Genomic DNA, 22,601 nt, shown 5'->3' with positions numbered 1-22,601 from the left:
GTGAGTGTTCATTACAAATTTCAATTATTTCTATATGTTGAAGTTTGAAATTTTTCATAATAAAATATTGGGGGAAAATCTGAGGATCTTCTTAAAGGAGAAATTGTATTCCTGATTTCCTACTTTCCTCCTCAAGGGAGTGTATCAGTTCAGGGTTCTTGGTATCAGACATCAACTAGAACAGGTTAAAGGAGAAAGGGGAAGAAGAGGGGCTCCTGGAGCCTGCAGGGGACAGGGAACCAGGCAGGGAGATGGTGTGGCCAGCGGAGCCCAAAGCTGGCTGCAGGTGTGTCCTGGTGGAGACACTAAGGCTGTGATTCAGAGTGTGGCTATGGGAGTCTGCCTGTCAGAACCTCGGTCACCTGCCAACACCTTCTGTCTCATAGGCAGGAGCCTAAGGGTCCCTGCCTTTACCCTGGCTGAAAGGGAGGCTGGGAGAGAGAGCTTCTATGGTGGGAGGTGGGGGCTTCTAAAGTGGGGAGTCCCCCCAACCCAAGAAAGTTGTTTAAAGGTGCAGGTGGCACCTTTAAACTGGAAGGACGAGCACCTGTGTCTGTTCTGCATGGCACCAAGTCTCAGGTTGTCCCCATATCACCAACTCTATGCTTTTCCCCCCCCCAACCTTTCCCCTTTTGGGGGGATGTCCTTTATTATGCTGGTAGATTCCTACTCATTTCTCAAGACTCAAGTCAGGGGTTGCCTTCCTGGAAAGCATCCCTGAAACTTGCCAGTGTGGCTTTCTGTGAGGCTACAGCCTGCCTCCTCTAGATCCATCCCCAGACATTTTGTGCCTCTGGTGGCTGGGCAGGTCTGGTGGGGAGGAGAGTGGAAGGCAGGAGATATGAGAAAGCCAGGGCATCTGTCCCCTCCCTCTGCTTCCCCCACCTTAGCTGCACACCACCAAAGGACATTCTTCCTTTGTGACCAGGAGATCTGAGGCAGCAGGGTGTCACTTCCTGGACTGTGCCCCACAAGAGCATGTCATTTATCTTCAGGAGCCCAGGATAAGGAGAGTCACAGGCTGTGGCTACCTCAGGTGGGCCTGTTGTGGTTCTAGCCCTAGTTGGGAGCCCTGGGTCCTGGGCCCCAAAACACCACCTCCCTCCTCAGCCTGGGGTCCGCTCTTGCTAATTTCTGATGGCCTCACCATTCCCTTTTTGGCACCTATTTACTTCCATCGTGTGTGTAATCAATTCCCTATATTAAATTCCCTCCCTTTGAAAGCCTTCGAGGGCTTCTGTTTTCTGGACCCATTAAACAGAGGCAGGAAAGAACGGTGGCCAAGAGGAGGGGCTGTGGCCTCGTCCAGGTGGGGTCCAGATCCTGGCTCTGTTGCTCACTGACTCTGTGGCTTTGGGCAAGTTACTTAGTGCTCTGGGCCTCAGTTTCCTCCTCTAAAAAGTGGGAATGATAATAATGACCTGGGAGAATATTGTGTGGTTAGCACAGAACCTGGCACCTAGTTGGGCCTCAAATAATACTTGTGTGCCAATATTATAGTAGGATCTGAAGGCTGTGTCTGACTGAGAAGGTCCATCCACAGGCCTGGTCCTGTGTGCATATAGGGCGTCCTAGCCAGGTTGCTATGATCTCTGTGAGAAAGCTGAGGGTAGGAGACGAGAAGCCATTTGCCCAAGGCTACACAGCCTCTAAGTGGCAGAACTGGGACTCAAACCCAGGCAGTTGGACTCCCTAGCCCAGGCTATGAAGGGCCACCACGTGCCTCTTCCCACTGGCCTGGGAAGAGGCTGCGCTCAGCTGGCTGGGGAGGGCCAGGGCCTGGGGCCTGGGGCTGGGACTGGGGCTGGACTCGGCTGCTTGCTCAGCCAGGCAGTGTCCTGTCCCAGCCTTGCCTGCAGTTGTCTGCCTTGGGTGGTTTGACCCTGGCCCCAAATAATTCAAGCTGACTTTAGAACCTCTTTCCTAGGCGTGGTGCCACCCACCACAGTCAACAGCTCTAGACAATATGCAGCACATCCACTGATAGCTCTTGCAAGTCTGGAGGCTTACTGTGGCGCAGAAGGGAATACACCTGCAGCAGGTGGAGACACGGGAGGATTTCAGTCGACCTCCCAGCCAGGACTGGGTCCACACCTTAGCCATAAGATGCCTTACTCGCCTGGGCACCTTGCATCTGGATTTCCTTTTGTTTCTTCCTTCAGCTTCTGACATTGCAGGATCTGGAAAGAGACCGAACTGTGTCTAATCTGCTTCATGGTGTGTCAGCTTCAGCGGGCATGACTGACCGTGTGTGCTGTTTCCACTTTACAAGCTGCAAGAGGCCATCGCCCCAGTTCAGGCTGTGGTCTGCAGGACCTCCATCTGCTGTGTATCAGAAGAAGCTGCCAAGTCCTGGCCAGTGACTCTGAAGCACCAGGCCACCTCCCTCTTGGGGACCCCTCCTACCCCACTGCCCTCGCCTGCCCTTGGGGTGCTCTGGCCTGGCATGTTTTTTATGTCACGGTCGTCAGACTGCTTTCCTGCCAGCTCAGATGGACAGATGATTTCATTGGCATCTGGGGAGAAAACAGGGTGGACTTGGCATCCACATTTGACTACAGAGTTAAGTGGGATGATAAGGTCTTGAAGCCGAGGGTAAGATTTGGTTGGCTTGAGCATCTTGGAGGGTGTTAAAAAAGAAGAAGAAGAAATGTTCTTGCGTGACTAACAGATTGAAAAGTGTTCATTGGATTTGTCAAATAGGAGACTGTCAGTGGCCTGGGTGAGAGTAGTTTCAGGAAATACTGGACGTTAACTAATGGGTGAGGAAGGAGGAGACACAAGGGTCTTGGCCGAGGCCCTGTCTTGCCTTTTGAGGGCAGGGCTGGCACTGACCCACAGTGGGACTGGGAGATCTGACCAGGCTCTTCCCTGCAGCTCTGCTGCAGCTGAGGTCATCAGAGGCAGACCCGGTGCCACAGCTCAGGAGTTGGACGGCCAAGGCTCAGGAGAATCTGTGTGCTGGCTGGGAAAGTTGCAACGGCATCATCCTGGATCAAAGATGGTGCTCCAGTGCCTGGTCTTCACAGGCTTTGGGGGTGGGCTGGGGTGCAGGTCCCAGGTGGTCACAGGGATTGTGGTCATCCTGGAAGAGGGGCTGAAACTAGACCAGGCTTGAGGGTGCAGAGGAAGCAAGACAGAGAGAGGGAGAGGAGAAAGAGGACAAGATGGTGGACCATGGTGCTGAGGAGGTGGGGGCGGTGGTGGTGTGCAGCTAAGGTGGGGGAGGACATTCTTCCTTTGTGACCAGGAGATCTGAGGCAGCAGGGTGTCACTTCCTGGACTGTGCTCCACAAGAGCATGTCATTTATCTTCAGGAGCCCAGGATAAGGAGAGTCTCAGTAATAGTTTCTGACATCATTTAGGTTGCATTTTGCTTCAAGAAACAGAAATCTCCATGAGAAAATGACTTAATTAAGAAGGCAATATCATTTCACACAATGAGAAGTCCCACATAACACTTGTCACATCTCCTTAGCAAAAAAGATTTTTCACACATGCCTAAAACAGTCCTAGCATGGAAAATGGGAACTCTGTGGGAGATCCCAGCCCTGGGGAAGAGGGCACATGCCTAGACCCCATCAGTTGTGTCAGCAAGGAGATGTGGCGGGGGGGAATTCATCCAGCACCAAGGAGCCCAATGCAGGCTCTCCCATGGATGCACGGGGAGATCTCCATGTATGGCACACATGCCAAAATACCTACCACCCCCTCTGTTCGGAGCCTACTTGGCTTCCAGGCCCTTACCTCTGTGTCATCCTGTGCCAGGGCACTAGCCGCTGGCCTCCTAGTCCTCTCTGCCTGGCTTACCCCTAGCTATTCTTTAAACCTCAACTTAGAAGTCGTTTGTCAGCCCAGCTATCCCTGGTCCCCAAGTCTGGGCTGATACACTCTTACAGTGCCCTTCAAAGCAAAGAGGGTATCTTTTCTGTTGTCCTGTAGGTCCCATGAGGACAAGAACTATGCCCTGTGACCGCTTGACCCCAATGCTTTGCACGGTACCTAGCACACAGAAGGTGTTCCATAAATATTTTGTCAAATTTCAATGGATAGTGGATGGTGAGTGGATATGAGTGGAAAAATAAATATTTACATGAAAGAATGAAAATTCTTAGAGATGAATGAGTGGTTGGGTGGATGGATGAGTTATACATATGGAGGTGGGTGGGTGGGTGGGTGGTATATTGATGGGTGGGTATGCAATGGCTGCGTGGAGGAGTAGAGAGGTGGATGAATGGGTGGGTGGATGGGTGGTATGGATAGGTGATGATGTATGTTGGGTACACTGTAGGGTGGGTATAGATGGGCAAAAGGAGGAATGGGCAGACGGGTGTGTGCCTGCTGTCCGAGTCTACCACAGGGTGGAGCCCTGCACCAGTTTGAATCCCGGGTCCTGGTGAATGCCCTTTCTGCCCAAAGGGGACTTTCAAAAGAGGAACCTTTTGTCCTAGGTAGTGGTGAAAGGTTCCCGGGTGACGCAGGCTTGTAAACAAGTTGAAAAGATGCTGCCCTGCAGGCTCACGTCAAGCGGGACCGGGCAAACAGTGCCACCGCGACCTTGGCTCGGGTGCCCGAGGCCATGTCCGGCTGTTCCCAGTGCTAGTGTGAGCTGAGCTTGGGGACAGGAGTCCTGCTTCCCGTTCCTGTGTGGTCGCAGACGAGAACGCATCCACCCCTTCCCGGGGCCACAGCGTCCCGGTTGGGGACCCCGAAGACGCCTGCCTTGAATTGCTGCACAAAGTTGCAGGGAGATGTTGGGGCAGGCGGGATGTCTCAAAGCCTATGCAGTTCCTTTTGCCCACATACGAACACACATTATCCTAAGCCGCCTGACTTCAAACCTAATGGGAAATCTACATCCTAGCAAACTCCAACCCAGCGCCGTTCATCCTAGCCTTGGCTCCATCAGAATCTTAATTTATTCCAGATCCTGATTCAGGCTCACATTTTGATCCTCCCCACTAACCCAAGGAGTCTTTACCCCACCTTTGCTGGGCCTTTTAGGGCAAACCCCATTCCAAACCCCAAACCCCCACCTTCTGACTAATCAGAGCACCCTTTAAACCAATAGTAATAAAACTTAATATGAACCACCTCCAAAACCCACCATGGATTCATAGATGCTTCAAAACACTGAAGAAATAAGACAAATGCACAATACATTGTCGGTGCCAATTCACTTCCACCCACGTGGTGGTGTAGGAAAGTGCTAGCTACCTCAACATTTACCAATGCCAAGTATTATCACTCTTTCTCTTTTTTGTCAATTTGATGGGGAGAAAAATCCCAAGTATTTTAATTTGCATTTTTGAAGGACTTAACTGCAACTTCCCCCAACAACTATTTATTAAATATTAATCGACATTTATTTAAGCCATTTGATAAAAACCAGCACTTCCTTGCCCCATGACACCCCTCCCCTCTTCTCAACTCTTCTGGCTGTTTCTGCTGGTATATGTCTTCATTTTTGTAAATAATATGTTTAAACTTCAGTCTCTCGATTGAATTGTAGATAAATATCAGTTGACTCCCTGTCACGGGAGGTGGAGATTGAACATCCCATGCAACCTTGGGTTCTTTTCCTCAGCTTCCCAGTGTGGTTGACTGAGGGTTTGAGAACCCATATTTCTTTGTCCTACTATGACCACATTAGTGTTGCTCCCTTCTGACACTTCCCTGTACAATGTTTGCTATTCTCCCTGAAATTAAACACGCTGTTTTCCACTTTCTTAGTTTTATCCATTTTTAAAATTATGGAATACAGGAATCATTTAGAAGAATGCATCATTTTATTTTATTTATTTATTTTTTAAAGATTTATTTATTTTGAGAGAGGGCGGGGGGAGGGGCAGAGGGAGAGAATCTCAAGCAGATTCCCCACTGAGCGTGGAGCCAGATGTGGGCCGATTGCAGGACCCTGAGATCATGATCTGAGCTGAAACCAAGAATCGGATGCCCAACTGACTGAGCCACCAGGCGCCCCAAGAATAGTTTTATTTAAAAAAAAAGAAGAACAAATATCCAGGCTAAGAACCAGAACTTTTCCAGTCTCTTAGAAATCCCTGGGGGTCCTCACCCTGACTTCTGTGATGTGCTTCACCTGGTTTGTTTAGTTTTATCATTCACGTGCATGTCCTTAGACACCAGCTTGTTTAGTCTTGCCTGGTGGTGAACATAGAAATGGGAGCATTTACCCTTGAGGACTTGCTTTTTTGCTCAGCACTGGGAGATTCGTCCACCTTGGCTCACGTGCATGTGGCCCATTCATTTTCATGGGTACACAGTAAGCATTTCATTGTAAGAATATAATGCAGTTGATCTATTTTACTGTTGTGGACATTGGGCTGTGTCTGGTTTTTTTCTTTTACAAACAATGCTTCCAAAACCAATTTGGTCTATGTCTCTTGATGCACAGATAGGAGAGTTTTTCTTGGGTGCACACTGAGGAGTAGAATTGCTGGGTCAGAAGACATGCATTTGTTCCATTTTCCTGGGTAATACCAAATTGTTTTCCAAAGTGGTCGCACCAATTTACACTCCATGAACAGGGAATTTAAGTTCCTTTTGATGTGTTTCCTTGCCAACACTCTGTATTATCAGGCTTTTAAATGCCAGTCTGATCCGCACTGTTATCATGGCCAGATAGTATCTGTTTGCACATAGGCCCGTGTTCAGGCTCTATTTTATTCAATCGATCTTTCTGTCATCTCTTCCATTCTATATGTCATGATCACAAACTCTTTGCACTCTAAATATCATTTCCTAATGGACAAACACTCTCTGAGAGAAAGTCACAGGATGTAAACTTTTGAGAATTTCCAGACATTCACCTGATCGATAGTTTTGCTGGGTACAGAATTCTAGGTGGGAATGATTTTTTCCTTCTGGGATGTTGAAGGCATTTTGTAGCCCCTTGCGACATAATATTTCCCCAAAATAGCCAGAGCAATATGTCTAGTCCCACATGCACTTCTAGAAACCGGCAACTGTCTATCAGGATACAGACACCATTTCTTACCCCCTGAGCCTGGGGGACTGCGTAGCTGCCTTGACAAATCTGGCCGGAGTAAGCCTGTATGATTTTCCAGGTTCCATTATAAAAGATGATAGGGTTTCTTCCTGGCTCTCTTTTCAGGACGCTCAGCCCTGGAAACCAGCGCCCATGTGCTGAGGAAGTCCTGGCCACATGGAGAAGGCATGTGTGGGTGTCCTGGCTGGTAGCCAGCTAAGACTTCAGCCAAGAATTTGCATCAATTCCCAGCAATATGACGAGTAATCTTTCAGATCATTTCAGCCCCCAGACTTTGAATCACCCCAGCTGATGCCAAGTGGAGCAGAAGTATACTATCCCTACCAAGGCCTACTCAAATTGAAGATTTCTGAGTAAAATAAATGTGGTCATTGTTTTAAGCCACTAAGTTTTGCGGTATTTGTTATGTATCCAATGCAACCAGAATTCCTTTCTGTATGCCAGCTCCTGGCTAAGCAGGCCCTGAGGATGAGCAGGCTATTCCCTGCACCTAAGGAGATCATAATATAGTCAATTCAATTTTAAAAGTTTTAAACTTCATGGAAGAGAGAGTGAGTAACCCACACAACCCCCAGTGCTTTGACATTTGTTCCTGTTTATAGCAGTGTACTCAGACTCGGCAGTGCATTGCCCTACTGAAGAGTAGAAGGCCCAGGGGTAAGTCTGCTTCTCCGAGGAAGTTGGACCAGATTTTGCTAGTGACGAGGAGGTGACAAGAAGTTGGAGAGCAATGCACTGCAACACTGTTGCCCGTGCTGGCCCCTCTGCAGTGCGGAGGCCCAGTACACGCCTCCCTCTGTCCACTCCAAGTCTGGCACCCCGGGGGGGCCATAAGCAAGCAGAGCTCTTCCCTCCTAAGCGTGGACTGGAGCAGGAATTTAGGAAAGGTCTGTTGAACTGGGCTAGAGAGCCACGCTCCTAAGACTTCAGGAGGCAGTGTTCCGACATGGGCAGCAGGCAGAGATTCTGGGCTCTGGAACGAGGGCAGCTTAGCAACAGCCAGAAAGGCCATCATTCCCCACAGTCACTCCTGCCACAGATGAAGCAGAAGGGGGAGGTCCCCTTAGGGAAGAGTGTGGCTGCTGTGAAGGGAGTCCTGGTGAAGCCAGAATGGGGCATACGGGCACAGGAACCCCCCCGACCGCCCGTCCGGGAGCACGCAGGCATGAGCTGCTGACAGCCGGGGCCTTCTCTGCCCTGGTTGTAGGCGGTGGGTTGGAGCCAGGCAGGTGCTGGTGAGGGTTGAGATGAGGCCTTGGAATGACCCCTGGGGGTGGCCCCAGACTGAGCAGTGTGACATTATTCCTTCAATCATTCAAGAAAAACTTACTGAGCGTTCATCACCGCCAGGCACGATGGGAACGCAGCAAAGAACAAAAGAAGTGAAAATCCCTCCCCTCAAAGAGCTAACCTTCTCATGGAGAAAGAGAGACAATGCATAAGCAGCCCAACAGGCAGCTGGCCACATGGAGAAGAGACAATGGCGAGGAAAAACCCTGGTGAGGGGACTGGGGAGGGCTGGTGGAGGTGGGGAGTTGTTACTTTGTACCGAGTGGTCCTCGGGGGCCTTCCAGGAAAGGGGACTTTGGCACAGCGACCTGGAGACGGTGCTGGCATGAGTCAACCTCTTCTGGGAGACCTGAGTCCAGGAGAGGGCCAGTGTGGGCAAACCCTGAGGGGGAGCAGGATGGAGGAGTGGAGGGAGGACGGGCAGTGCTTAGGGTGCAGAGCAAGCGAGGGGGAGGGTGGCGGCAGGGCCTTGCAGCTCATTGCCTGGGCTTTCACCTCCCTAGGTGAAGTGGGAAGCCGTTGGTGGGCTCTGGACAGAGGAAGATGTGTGCTGACTCATGCTTTAGGAGAGTCCTTGTGGCTGCTGCATTGGGAAGAGATAGAGCGGTAGGGTCCTGGATACACTGTGAGCACGTTGCTGGATGCTGGTCATGAGAAAGAGAAGCCAGGGAGGATCTGATTTTGGCCTGAGCACCTGGTGAGTGACCTCTGGGTGATGGAGGAGTTCTCATTCCCCGCCTGGGCTGGCCCGGCACTCAGCCACACTGCAGCTCGTCCCTGCATTCCCCCCCTGAGCTCATATTTACTGTTTTCAGCAGTGCGGGAGAGAAAGCTGACTCAGATTTGTTCAGTCATTTATTCTCTCAGCAAACATTTATTGAGCTCTTGCTATGTGCCGGACACATGGTAGGAGCTGGAAGTCTGTAGTGGTCTCTGTCCCCATGGAGCGCACAGCCCCTCAGAGCAGAGAGGTGTGGATCAGGTGAAGATGGGCACAGGGAGTAAGCAAAGGGCTTCGTGGGACAGGAGAAGCACCAGAGGGAGGCCCCTCCACTCCACCAGGAGGCAGGCCAGTGCGAGCTGGAGAGGATGAGGCTGGGAGGAGGAGGGCAGAGACGTGACAGGGATGACACACCAGGAGGATCAGAGGAGCAGGGACGGCGACACCCGGGAGCTTACACGGAGGGCAGGGCAGTCCAAGCAGCCTTCTTACAGAACAGTTGTTTAAGACCAAGTTGAAAGGCCGAGAAGGAGCCCAGGCGGCAGGTCAGGGTGCAGCAAGACCCAGAGGGGCAGTGGCCCGTGTGAGAGACCAGAGAGACCAGGGTGAAGCAAGACCCAAGCCTGACCAAGTGGCCCGTGTGAGAGGTCAGGAAGGCCCTGGGGAGCTCCGGGAACTACCCTGAAGTGTCAGTCAGCTCTTGCTCTGTAACAAACCACCCTCAAATGGAGCACTTGAAACCACAGCCTCTGATTTTGCTGGTGAGTCTGTGGATCAGCAGCTTGGGCTGGGCTCTGTTGAGTGGTCCTCCACCTGCACTTGGCTGGGCTCACTCCTGTGTCTGAGGTCAGTGGGCAGGTTGTTGGAGCCGGGGGCCTTGGGGGGCCTTGGGTGAGAGAGGGCTCCCCACTGCCCCCCTGTGGGCTAGCTTGGGCAGCTGGGCAGGGGTGTGTGTGCAAGGTGCAAGGCCTAGGACGCCCAGGCTCAGAGCAGCACGACCTCACTGCTGCCACTTTCTGTGGAACAGGGTGAGTAGCAGCCCAGCCCAGACTCGAAGGATAAAGAAGCACTCCATGTCCGACAGGAGGACCTGGAGGGATGTCGTTGTACCTGCTGTGGTCGGTGGGCTGGACTCAAGAGTGAGGAAGGGTGTGGGGTGGCTGCAGGGGGCAGAGTCTGTGTTGTGCAAGGGGAAACCGCTTAACTAGGGACTTACTCTCATGCACATCTTTCCAAAGTGGGAATGGATTGGAGCAGACAAGAGTAGATGTGGGAAGAGGCCTTGTGGATGAGAGGCAGGTGGTATGGACAAAGTCCCAGGGACTGGGGATGGAGAGGCAGAAAGAGAATCTACAGGACTAAGTGATGGTCAGCCGTGGGGCTGGGAAGAGGGTGTTGGGGGTGACCTTTCAGGATCTGGACCCCAGAGTTCCCTGCCCAGATGACTTGGAGCCTGCTCCCAGGCCCGACCCTCCCAAAGGGACACTGCATCACAGGCCCGTTAGGCCTAGGAGGGGAAGGGTGCTGTTTGTGGAGGCGGGCGTGGGTGTGGACAGAGCTTGGGCCCCGGTGTCCATGCAGGCATGAGTGCACTAGACCCTGAGACTCGGGATGGAGCCAGGAAGGGAGGAGAAGCAGGTGGATGGTGGCTCCATTTCCCTCTCACCCCGAGTTCCACAAATACTAGGGGTGAGCCTGCTGGGGTCGGGGAGAGGAATAACCGAGGGCTGGTGGTGTCTCAGAGACACTCACGTGGAGATGCAGACAGGTGACTGGATTCAAAAGACCGGAATTCAGGGGAGAGATCCCAGCAGGAGATAGAAATTTGAAAGTCACTGGCAAAAAGATGGAATACAAGCCACACACACAGATGGAGTCACCGGGAAAAGACTGATCCCAGGGCGTAGTATGATTCTGAAGGTTTGTTGAATTTTGATGAGAGGGAAAGAAAAAAGTTCCTCCCCTCAGAATGAATAGGCTGCTTGACACAGGAGTATAAGAAAATGGCTGATTTCATTGCTGATGAGATAAAGAAGGCCTCAAATCCATGGCCCGTGGGCAAGGAGGATGAAAGGAAAAGAAAAATCTACACAACCAAGCCGTAGTACTGGAACAGCGATGGGATCTGTGGACACGGGAGAGTACTTGACAAGCCTCCAGAAAGCAGGAGTCAGAGGCTTGGCGACCCGTGCACGAACAGCAGAGTTCCTCTTCAGGGCAAGACACATAGCTGCGATACACAAGCCAACGGCCTGGAGCAGAGGAAGAAGCAAGGCAGGATGGAAACCCATGTGGATTAGCGTCTACCCACTAATAAACTAAACTAGACAAACCTGAAAACTCAGCGGCCACATACAGCTGGGACATTTGTATGTAATTGCAGAACCATGCCAAGCCCCCAGAAGCTTCCCGGCTGAAAATAGAAATTACTTAAAAGACTTATGAGCTTCAAAATGTACTCCTGAGAAACAGTCCTGAGTGACAGAAACTCTCCAGGGGGAAGAATTAGACAAAAGGGTTTTATGACCAGCTTGAGCTGCGTCCCGACAGGGAGCTTCTGTGGCCTGCAGCTGTGGTTCTGTCTCAGCCCGCTGCCCCTGGGCCAAGAGGGCTTCTCTTGGTGCTGGCGTTTTCCTTCTCTATTTCCCAGGTGAGGAAACTGAGGCCCAGATAGGGCCAGACATGTGAAGGCCACACAACTGGCAGGTCTGTGTGTCTGGGGCCTCGCCCCCTACATCGTTCTGCCTTCCCCAGTGGTCAGTATCCCCTAGAGGCCCTTAATGCAGGCCCCACTCCGTGACCCAGCATCCTTCTGGTGACCACTGCTCTTGGCTCCTGTCAATGGCTCCTCCCAGGCCCTGGGAGCCAGGCTCCCCGTACCTCTGGTCCCCTGTCCAGCCCTGCCTGCCCGCTCTGGTGGGCAGCCGGTTCCACCCCCAGTAGATGACAACGCTTCCACCCCCTCATCGAGCCATGCTCTGTGCCAGGTAACTATTGTCACGGCTCCCATTCCTCACAAGGTAGGATGGCGATTCGGGGAAGTCGAGGGCCTTGCTTGAGTTTCCACCTCCAGTGAGGATGCAGGTGGGACTGCCTGGGGTCAGACCCAAGCCTGACTTCTTGCCCATCTGCTGGCTCACCTCTCTGACAAGGGCTCAGTGTTCTATTTTCTTTACAAACATCTTCCTTCAGGGTGAGGGTTGTGACTTTTTTGTCCAAAACATGTGGCTCTTCGAGAGCCTGGGCTCTGGCTTCAGGTGACTTGAATTCAAATCTGGCCTCTGCCATCTTTGAGCTGTGTGACCTGGGGTGAGTTCCTCTACTTCTCTGTGCCTTGGTGTCCTTATCTATCCAACAGGACCGTGAGTGCTGCAGCTCTATAAGGCCATGTGAGCATTAAATGGATTAATACTGGCAAAGCACTTGCAACAGAGCCTGGCCCGGGCTAAGCTCTTGGTCCCACTGAGAGTCCTGCTGGCTTCACACGGTGGCTGATGCTCGGCCTCAGACATCCTTATCCAGTTTACAGGAAGAGTCTCCAGGTGGTCTCCTGGCTTCTACCTCACCCAACCTCACCCCTCTCCTTTGACTCTCCCCGTGTTGCTGTGGCCACCTTGATTTCTCAACTACACCAGGCCAGCTGCCTCAGGACCTTTGCACTGTTTCCTCTTCCCTTCACCTTTGAGACTGCTGTCACTTTCTCAACAAGCCCTGGTCCTACTGGCCTGTTCCACATTGCAGCCTGCATCTCCGGCCTGAACACATCACTTGGCTCCACTTCTTATTTCTCCACAGTATATCTCTCTTCTGACCTTCTCTATCATTTTCTGTCTGAGTCTTTCTGCTGTCTGTTTTCTATCTTCCTCCAATAGACTACAAGCTCCTCGAGGACAGAAATCTTTGCCTATGTGTTTGCTGACGTGGCTCAAATGCCCAGAGAGTAGCTGACACCCAGCAGGGATGAGTAATGCTGACAGAACTGGGGATGTTCTTGAGTGTCCTTGCATGGAAGGGGGAGGCCTGCACCTCAGACCCCACACTGCCTGACTGCCATGTGCCCAGACCACAATCCGAATCAGACTTCTGTGGCCCTAGCTGTTCTCGCCCCTGAATTTTCCTGGCTACACGCGCAGTGCTGTATGGGAAACATTTGCTTTTGCAAGAAGTGGCCAGAGGCATGGAAAAAAGCCCCAGCGAGGACCAGGACCAGCTAAAGACCCATTTCCAGGCAGCTGAAGAGGCCTTGATCCTGAGGATGGAGGATGGCCTGAGGTTGGGTGGGGGTAGTTGGGAGAAGAAGATGCCAGAAGATTCGGAGACTGGATGCCCTGGCAGAGGCCTCCAGTTACCCTAAATATAGAGGCCGGGCCCTGTAGGGTTGAGACAGTGATCCCCCCCTCCCTAGCCCACAAGAGGAATGGGAGCTGGCAGGGCTGATGGTAGGCAAAAGGGTTAGGAGTCCGTTAACCCAATTTTGCCTTCCCCCCCCCCTTTTTTTAATTTAAGTAGGCTCCGTGGCCAGCACGGAGCCCAGCGTGGGGCTTGAACTCACGACCCTGAGATCAAGACCTGAGCCGAGATCAAGAATCGGAGGTTTAACAGACCGAGCCACCCAGGAGCCCCTGACTCTTTGATTCTCTTGTCAAAAGTCAATGAGATATGAGATACCTTGCAGATATTAACCCAACTTTTAAAATGCAAATACCCTTAGGGCGCCTGGGTGGCTTGGCTGGTTGAGTGTCCGACTCTTGATTTTGGCTCTGGTGGTGATCTCAGGGTCCTGGGATTGAGCCCTGTGTTGGGGTCCACACTCAGCAGGGAGTCTTGCTTGAGGGTTCTCTCCCTCTGCCCCTCCCGCCTCATGCTCTTTCTCTCTCTAGAATAAATAAAAAAATCTTTTAAAAAAATACAAATACCCTTGACCTGACCCCCCTCCTCCCCTTACCCTGCCCAGCCCATTATGCTACAGGAGGGGCTGACCGTGAATGGTGAGTCATATGCACAGTGGAACTGTCTGAGATGTCAGGGAATGTCCCCTGTGTCCATATGGAGCAGCCTCAGGGAGATTATTAAGGATCATGTGTATGCGTGCGCACGTGTGTGTGTGTGTTAGAATCCACGTTGTATATTAAAGATGGCCATCCTTTTCTGCTGAACGTATCCGTAGAAATGGCCACAGAGTGGCCTCTGGGAAGGGCGCTGTGGGAGGGGGTGGCAGTAGGAGGGACTCTGGATCTTCACTGAACACCATTTTCTACCTTTGGCTTATTTGCTGTGAGCGTAAATTACATAGAAGAATCCGCTACACTGAAAACAAACATAGGCGGCTATGGTTCCAGCAGTGGGCACGCTGGGCACTCTCTCATCCACGGTACCAGACTTCCATTCCCTAGCGTTCTACTCGGGCCTCAGCTCAGGGCAGGCACGTGGTGTGTTCTGTTTTGAACCAGGGAGAGCCCACTCCTAAGTCACTGGGAAGCAGGCTGAGAGAATGCAGCAGTCCTGGGCCACATGAGCCCAGGACCTTGGATCCAGGGCTGATGGCAGGATAGGAAGGGCCCTGCACAACTTCCCACTGCCCTCGGCTGGAAGCAAGCCTTTCCGGCTGGCCTGCTTACCTCCACTTCACTACCTGTGCTCATCATGCTATGTACATACTGGCCTTCTCTCTGTCTCACCTCAGTGCCTTAGCACGTGCCGAGCTCTTGGCTAGCAATGCTCATGTGTGACTCTGAGCCTGGCTGGGCGCTTCCATGTAAATGCCCCAAAGGAAGCCTGTCTTGATATGGCAGTATCACTATACCTCCTGCTCCCCTTTTTTCCTGCCTCCGTCTACGGCTGATTTTCTTCATCCACATTACAGGGAGGCTCCCTTCCTGACAGGTATTTATGTAAGTGCCTGGAGCGTGAGCTATGTGGGTCTTGTCTCCTACCTTCTCCTCAGCACCCAGCACACAGCCTGCACTTGGTAGCTACCACGCACACCTTTTCTTTCCTTTCCCTTTTGATAGTATCCTTTTCTTTGGCTTTTGTTCTTAACAACGCTGATTACACCTTACTGAAAGGATCCCATGACCCGCGACTGGGTTCTAACTTGTAGCTGGACAGAGGGATAAAGATGCCTGCAAACGACCGTGGAGGGAAGGTGTGCCATGCAGGCCTGCCTCTGTCCCTGCCCCTTCCCTCCCCTTCCCTGAGCACGTGCCCCTTCCCTGAGCATATAATCGGAGATAATGGAATGTCACACATCTCCCTTCATCCCGCTGGGTTGAGTTGGACCCCCACCCCAAATACCATCCCAGGCTGAGCTCTGCCGCCATTGTTGTTTGCCTTCACCTTCAGAATATTCCAGCATGATCCCCCTTAACCGAAATGACACACCTAGGTGGTGACACACCCAGGATGCCCTGGAATGGATGGACCAGCCAGGAAAATATTTAACAGGGGGTGAGCTGCCCTGTCCCGACCCCCAGGGGTCCCCTGCTCCCAGCCATGCCTCTGCCCTGGGCTGCCAGTAACAGAGGGAAGCACCTCACACAGCCAGCTCTGCCCCGGCATTCTGACCAGTGGCGGCCTGCATCCTCCAGCGGGCAGATACTCTGAGTGTCCTCCCTGCTCTCAACGCCTGTGTTGAGCAGGGCTCAGCTCCAGGCCTTGTGCCTTGACATCTGCTCTCTCCACTCCACCCCACCCTGTTCGCTCCACCACAGTTTTTCATTTGTGTTTTTCCATGAGCCTTCAAAGAGGAAACAAAACCTTTTCCTTACCGGAGCCCAATCCAATCCCTGGCTAGTCCAGAGGTTCCACCACCCTTATTCCTAAAGCCATTTGCATTTCCTCTGCCACTACTTGGTCAGAGCCAGCACCATCTCCCGCCGGGCTCCTCCACTCCCATCTGTCTCCTCCTCAGTGGCCACTCTCCACTCACCACCCCCCTTCTCTGCCCTCTGCCTAGTCCTGGAGGCTGACCTTGCACCTCACCGGGGCGCCTTTGCGGTTCGGCCAATAGGAGGCGCTGCAGGCAATGGGAGGCGGGAGCAGAGAGGGGTAAGGAGCTTTCCCCAGCGCCAGGGTTCTGACCTGCTGCTGGCCCCTGTCTTCCCACTCCAGTCCTCCGGCTCCTTCTGGCCTTGGTGGGAGTCACTGTTTGCTGCACTGCCCCTCACCTGCCCCACCTCTGTCAAGAGCCCTATCATTGATTCAAGTATCACCCGTTTGAGTGCATTGTCTTGTCCCTCGGGGACACTGGTGGACTGATACGCCCCATACACTCCCTTTTGCATACAACAGCAGAACAGTCTTTTTAAAACCTAAATCTGGTCCAGTCTCTCTCTCCCCTGAGCACTTCAGTGGACTCCCATTGCTCTGAGAATACAAACACAAATCTTTATTACCATCGACAATAGTGCCTGTTAAATTGCCAGTTGCGGGCCCTTAGCGGGTCAGGAGGTTAATTGCATGGGTTGCATTTTTTTTTACTTTCTTTTTTCTCCTCGGTTTAATGACATGAGGGCAGAGTAGACCGAGTACAAAACACCAGCGCTCACTGCAGGGAGCCCAGGTTAGGTGATGGTGTGAGACTTTTGGTAACATGCAAGCTGGGTGAGCCAGAAGGTGATGTCTCTCTGTGGGTTGTGATGCCAAATGTTGGAATCACCGGACTTCCTTCACCTCCTCTCCACGCCTTGGCCTCATCCCCACATCTCCCTGGCTCCCAGCCTCTGCTTCATGTCAGTGCCTCAAACCCACAGGCTCTTTCCTGCCAGGGGCCTTGGCATTTGCTGTTCCTTTGGCCAGGATTGCCCTTCCCTTAGTTCTTCCCAAGAATTCCTTCTCACACCAATGTCACCTCCGAGAGGCCCTCTCAGGTTGGCCCACCTGGAGCAGCTTCCCTCTGTCTGTCGCCATCCTGGGACATGGGTGCATTAGAATCTCCATGAGGACATAAAAAGCTGTTGGGTGAGTATTATTAACTGTTCCCAGCACTTATTCTCATGAGTCGGTATGAGGTCCATTCCCTTGTCTCCTTGCTTATCTCCACTAGAATAGAAGCTCCCAGAAGGTAGGCCCTTGTCTCTTGCTAACTGCTGTATCCCCAGACCAGTGCAAGGCACTCAGTAAGTGCTCAATAAATGCCTGCCAAGTGAATGAATGGATGAACTGCTTCTGTAGCTGAGAACAGGGAGGTTTCAGGGAAGCGTCTCCCAGGATGCCTTGCATTTTTGACCACACTGGGTGGTGGCTGGACTCAGAGGAGTGGGTACAGGTGAGGATGGATGCAGGCCCTTGAGCCTTGGACCTCCGGCCCCTTGCCTGCCCCGGGCCATGCTCATGTCAGCGCTGACAGCCTGGAGGGTCTAACACTGCCCTGATCTAACAGCTAGAGCACCCTCCAGGTCCCTGCTCCAGGGGACAGGTCCCTTCATGTGGCAGAAAGCTCGAGGACATGCACCAGGAGAGCCTCCATCCTGCCTCTGCCATTTGCAGGCTGTCACCAGGCACCAGACCTCTTTGCAGCCCAGCCCCTCAGCTGAGAAATCAAGATGGGAAGTACTACTTATTGTGAGGACCGAGTGAGGCAATGTGCTCTGCAGCTGGCCCACTGAAAGACTGGTGTGCAGTTGGACCCTGATAATCAATCACTCCCAATTGTGGGGAGAGTGGGTGCCCGCCAGTCTGGCCAGCTGAAGAAGGATCTCCTTGTCCCATGATGGCTACCCATTACATGTCGGTGGTGGTTCCTGAAAGGCCATGGTCTGGGCCCCCTCACCTGGTACCTTCTTCTGAATCCTCTTCTGTGTAAGCAGATGCCTCTGGGAAAGCTGAGCAATGGCGCTTGGCCTCACAGAAGAGAGTTTTTCTCTTCTTGAAGGTGGGGGTTGTGTAAAAGGCCAGCACAGGACAGGAGAAAGTGCTGAAGCAGGGAGAGCATGCCGGGAAGGACAGGCCTCCAGGGATGGCCGGCCTTGATTTTTAGTCTCAGCACACACCCATCCGAGAAAGTTCCAACTGACCTCAAGAAGCTAATGAGAACATGGAACTGCGGCAGTGCTAGAAGGTGATGTGTCAGTATGCAGCAGGATGAAATGTGCCTACGCCATATGGAACCCTGGGAGAGAGGAATTTGCTAAACATGACACCAAAGACTAGAATCTGTAACTGCATTTGGTTACATCAATCTAAACAAATCTTATAACTCCAAGAACGTGGTTGGCCACATCCATGGTGCACAGAATGCAAGGAAAAGAAAGATCAGTATCACCATATGAAGTGGAGGATAGAAATAGGCACTTCACAAAGACATAAACCACCGGTAAGATATAAACATAGGAAAAAATTCAATTTCACCAATAATCCAAGAGATACAAATGCAAACAATGGCACTTTTTAAAAACCTGCCACACTGGCAAAAACTGCCCAACATTTTATCACTTTTTATAAAGTGCTAATACTCAGTACTGATGAGAATATGGAAAATGGGGATTGGGATTCACTGATGGCGGGGATCTAGATTAATATAATTTTTGGAGGACAAGTTGGTCAAAAGGTATCAAAACTAAAAATACCCTTTCATTCAGAAATCTCACTTTTCAAATTTATCTTTAAGAAATTGTAGGATAGGGGTCCCTGTGTGGCTCAGTCGGTTAAGCATCTGCCTTCAGTTCAGGTCATGATCTCAGGACTCTGGCTGGGATCGAGCCCCATGTCGGCTCTCTGCTCAGCAGAGACCCTACTTCTCTCTCTCCCCTGCTTCTCCTCTCTCTCGCTAGCTCTCTCTCAAATAAATACATAAAATCTTAAAAAAAAAGAAATAGTAGGATAAGTACACAAAGATGTATTGCAGTTTTGTATATGATAATGAAAAATTGGAGGATTGCTGTCTTGCACACCTGAAACTCATATAACACGTGTCAACTATACTTCAATAAAAATAAAGATGCATTATTTGTAAAAAATTTTTTTTGCTAAATAAATATAGAGTACTAGGCAACTTGTAAAAGTAACTGCTATTAATCTATCCTTATTGGTACAGAAGAAGTACACAATCTATTGTTCTGTTTGAAAAAGTCTCCAGAAGCAACCCATTGTCCATCGATGGATGAATGGATAAGCAAAATGTGATGGAATATGGTTCAGCCTTTAAAAGGAAGGAAAATGTGTCACAGGCTACAACATGGATCAACCTTGAGGACATTACGGTTCCTGAAAGAAGCCAGTCACAAGAGAACAAATCCTGCATGATTCCACTCACATGAGGTCCCTAGAGTCACCAGACTCACAGAGACAGAAAGTAGGGTGGTGGCTGCCAGGGGCTGGGGGAGGGGACTGAGGAGTTTGTGTTTAATGGGGATGGAGTTTCAGTTTGGGGAGATGAGAAATTTTGGAAAGAGACAGGGGGATGGCTGCACAACAATGTGAATTTACTTAATGCTGCAGAACTAAACACTTAAAGGGTTAGGAGGATTGATTTTATGTTATGGTTTTGTAGCCACAATTTTTAAAAAGTCTGTAAGATAGTATGTATGATGTGTTCCCATTTTTGTAATAAGCAAGAAAATGTTAACAATGATGGGATTATGAATGACTTTTTTTTTATACCTGTCTGTATTTTCTGATTTGGGGGCAGTGAGAACATTTACTATTATACGAATACAAAAACTATGAAAAAATAACATATGAAAAAGCTGCAAATTCAGATCATATTTTTTTCTGGTTATAAAAGTAGTATACGTTCATTGTGGAAAATCTGGAAAAGTAAAAAATAGAATGCTAAAAAAAGATCACTGAGCCTAGAGCCCAATGTGGGGCTCGATCTCAGGACAGAGATCATGATACTGAGGTCATGACCTGAGCCAAAAGCTTAACCATCTGAGTCACCCAGGTGCTCCTAAAAAGAGATCTCTTGTAATCCCATTATTCAATGTAAATACTTTTAAAAATCATGGATGTGAATACTTCTTTATGTATTTCTAATGTTTTCTATAAGCCTGTTTTTCTTTACATAATCATATATAGAATAATTCCCATGTAAATTTTGCATCCGCTTTTCTTTAACTTTTATCAGTAGTCTTGTGAAAACCCGATTTAAATTGATAAATAATATTCCACTGCACAGATGGGTTGTAGTTCATTATCACTCTCCTGTGGTTGGACATTCAGTGGTTTCTAAGTTTTCTCAGTTGTAAGCGATGCTGGAAAGAGCAAGCCTGTATATAAATCTGCCTACAGATCTGATCATTTCTTTGTAATCAGTTTCTACAAGTAGATTTACAGACTGAAAAGTGATGTGTATATTGCAAGGTTGCTTTGCTTTCTGCAAATGTACCTCTTTACACCAGTGTTAAAACTTAAAATGTCCTTGTCAGTTGGATGAAAAGGGTATCTTGTTTTAATTTGTGTTTCTTTGATCAGTTGTGAGGTTAGAAATTTCCCTGTGTGTGCACTGGCCACTTGCATGTTCTGTTTATGTCTTTTTCCCACTTGGGTCACCAGTGTCCTTATTGTGTTTTGAAATGAGGAATTTCCCCTTGAATCTGGCAAGTGGCTAGTGTCCGGCTGGTGTGGTGCCAGCCCACTGCACTCGTGTCCTCATGTTAAGTCCAGAATCCTTGCACAGACTGCCCCCCACCCGTGGAGCCTGCCCAGTGGGTGCCGATCAGCGGTCACTTCCCTGCCCCACTGCTGTTTCCTTGCTGGTGACAGCTAGTGATGCCCTGGACTAATAGGACAGGCACCCTGGAGAAAGGGGATGGGAACCTCAGGTTCAAGGTTGGCCTGAAAAACACATTAAACCTTGAGGACTTGGGCTCCTGGGTGGCTCAGATGGTTAAGAGTCTGCCTTCGGCTCAGGTCATGATCTCAGGGTCCTGGGATCGAGTCCCGCATCGGGCTCCCTGCTCCTTGGGAGCCTGCTTCTCCCTCTGCCTTTCTCTCTCGCTCTGTCTCTCATGAATAATAAAAAAAAAAATCTTTAAAAAAAAAAACAAAACCTTGAGGACTTTAACCAGGCGGGAGTGACTCAGTAACTCCCTGTTAGCCATCAACACCAACATCTGCCAGCCAGAGCGAGGGGGGGCCAGATTTCACTGGAAGGTGATCTTGATCGGTCTTCATTTCTGAATGTGAATTCAATTCCTTCCATTGAAACTATGGAATTTTTCTCTTAGAATTTCCATCTGTTGTTTTGGTTTGGTTCTCAGGATGTTCTGCTACTCGGTCTTGGTTGGGTTTTCATGAACACTATTAAGTATTACATTTTCAAACATTCTTTCTTGTTCTCTGAGTGCTCCTTTTTCATAGTGGTTGGTTCTTGTTTCTTGTTCACTATTCCCACGGTGATAACAACAGGGCTTATATCACAGAGACGTTGCATGGCGTAAGTGAAGTAGAAGTTGTAAGGCACTTAAATAGTGCCTGGCATATAGAAAATACTCATAAATGCTAGTCCTTAGCTCCATGCCTGGTATACAACAGGCACTTAATAAAAGTTACCTGATGTACTAGCACTGGTCCGTAGAAGCTTTTCCAAGAAAGCTTGGAAGCTTGGGGGCTGTGCCAATGGCCTGGGGTGCATTGCTTGCCACCCACCTCACAGCACAGTTGAGGGAACTACCCACTGCCCGATTTCACCTTTCCTTCCCCAAGGCTGTGCTCAACTGCCTCAGAAGACTATGGGTTCAGAGTCCTCCTCTCAGGACCCCTCCCAGGTTATTTTGGCTAAACTTTTGGTACAGAGGGAAAAACGGACCCACAGATTGTGGTGACTTGCTCTGATCTCTGCAGCTGGTTAGAGACAGGATGGGACTCCAGGTGTCTGGGTTCCCAGCCCCACTGGCAGAGAGACCCAAACCTGGCCACACAGCTCACGCCCCAACCTTGGTTTCTCCAGTGACCGTAGTCCCCTCTGCATGGTGGCCTTAAAGGGCAGGGGCTAGCCCCCCCTTCTTCTTTCCCCCTCCCATGATCTGGAGCCTGTATGTGCTGTGAGTCGTCACGTGGGAGAGGGTGGTGCCCGGCAGCGGAGGAGCCTGGGCCCCTGGTCCTGAGATGCCTGCTGCAGCAGCCCTGGCAGTCAGCAGCTCGGGCCGGTGTGTGGGCACAAGACGGACTCCTCTCTTATTTACAACACTGCCATTGTGAGTCTCTGAGCCACCGTCACATCTTTGTCCTGACCACCCCCCCCCACAGTGGGCTGGCATGCTTGGCTCAACCCCAGGCCTGTGCCACTTGGCTGTTGGTCACAACTTGGACCGCCAGAGCCAGGACCTTTGTTCCTTGCTCCCCTAGGCCTGCGTGCAGCGGGGTCTTCCAGAGGTGTAGGTGTAAGGACAGTAAGGACTGAGTGACAGAAGACACTGAAGCGGTCAATGCCAGGGGTCATGCCAGGGGTGTGCTTCAGCCGTTTCCTGCCCCAGGAATTGCTGGGCGCCTCCATGCCCCAACCTATCCCCTACAAGCTCCCACCTCACACCTTGTTAGGGGGCCCTCTCTCCAGGCCCTTCTCCCCATCCCAGGATCTCAAAGCCTTCTCCGGGAAGCTGAGGATACCTCCCAAATTCC

At 50.8% G+C, this 22,601-nt stretch overlaps 1 long non-coding RNA gene across 3 annotated transcripts; it reads left to right on the top strand.

The window, feature by feature from the left end:
• The first annotated feature begins 7,573 nt into the window (after positions 1-7,573).
• LOC135364413 (uncharacterized) lies at positions 7,574-21,276 on the top strand. 3 transcript variants are annotated; one of them, XR_010411468.1, is made up of 3 exons: positions 7,574-7,687; positions 8,381-8,529; positions 8,824-21,276. It is a non-coding gene; the product is annotated as an uncharacterized LOC135364413 (long non-coding RNA). The 3 variants fall into 3 exon arrangements; XR_010411465.1 differs by lacking the exon at positions 7,574-7,687 and adding an exon at positions 7,728-7,917; XR_010411464.1 differs by lacking the exon at positions 7,574-7,687 and having other exon boundaries at positions 7,728-8,529; positions 8,824-9,017; positions 19,075-21,276.
• Positions 21,277-22,601: the final 1,325 nt, after the last annotated feature.

Source organism: Mirounga angustirostris, unplaced genomic scaffold, assembly GCF_029215605.1.
Source record: "Mirounga angustirostris isolate CCGP_5_RB_7025 unplaced genomic scaffold, mMirAng1.0.hap1 SCAF_1, whole genome shotgun sequence".
Classification (NCBI taxonomy): domain Eukaryota; kingdom Metazoa; phylum Chordata; class Mammalia; order Carnivora; family Phocidae; genus Mirounga; species Mirounga angustirostris.
This window is presented reverse-complemented; position numbering and strand designations above follow the sequence as displayed.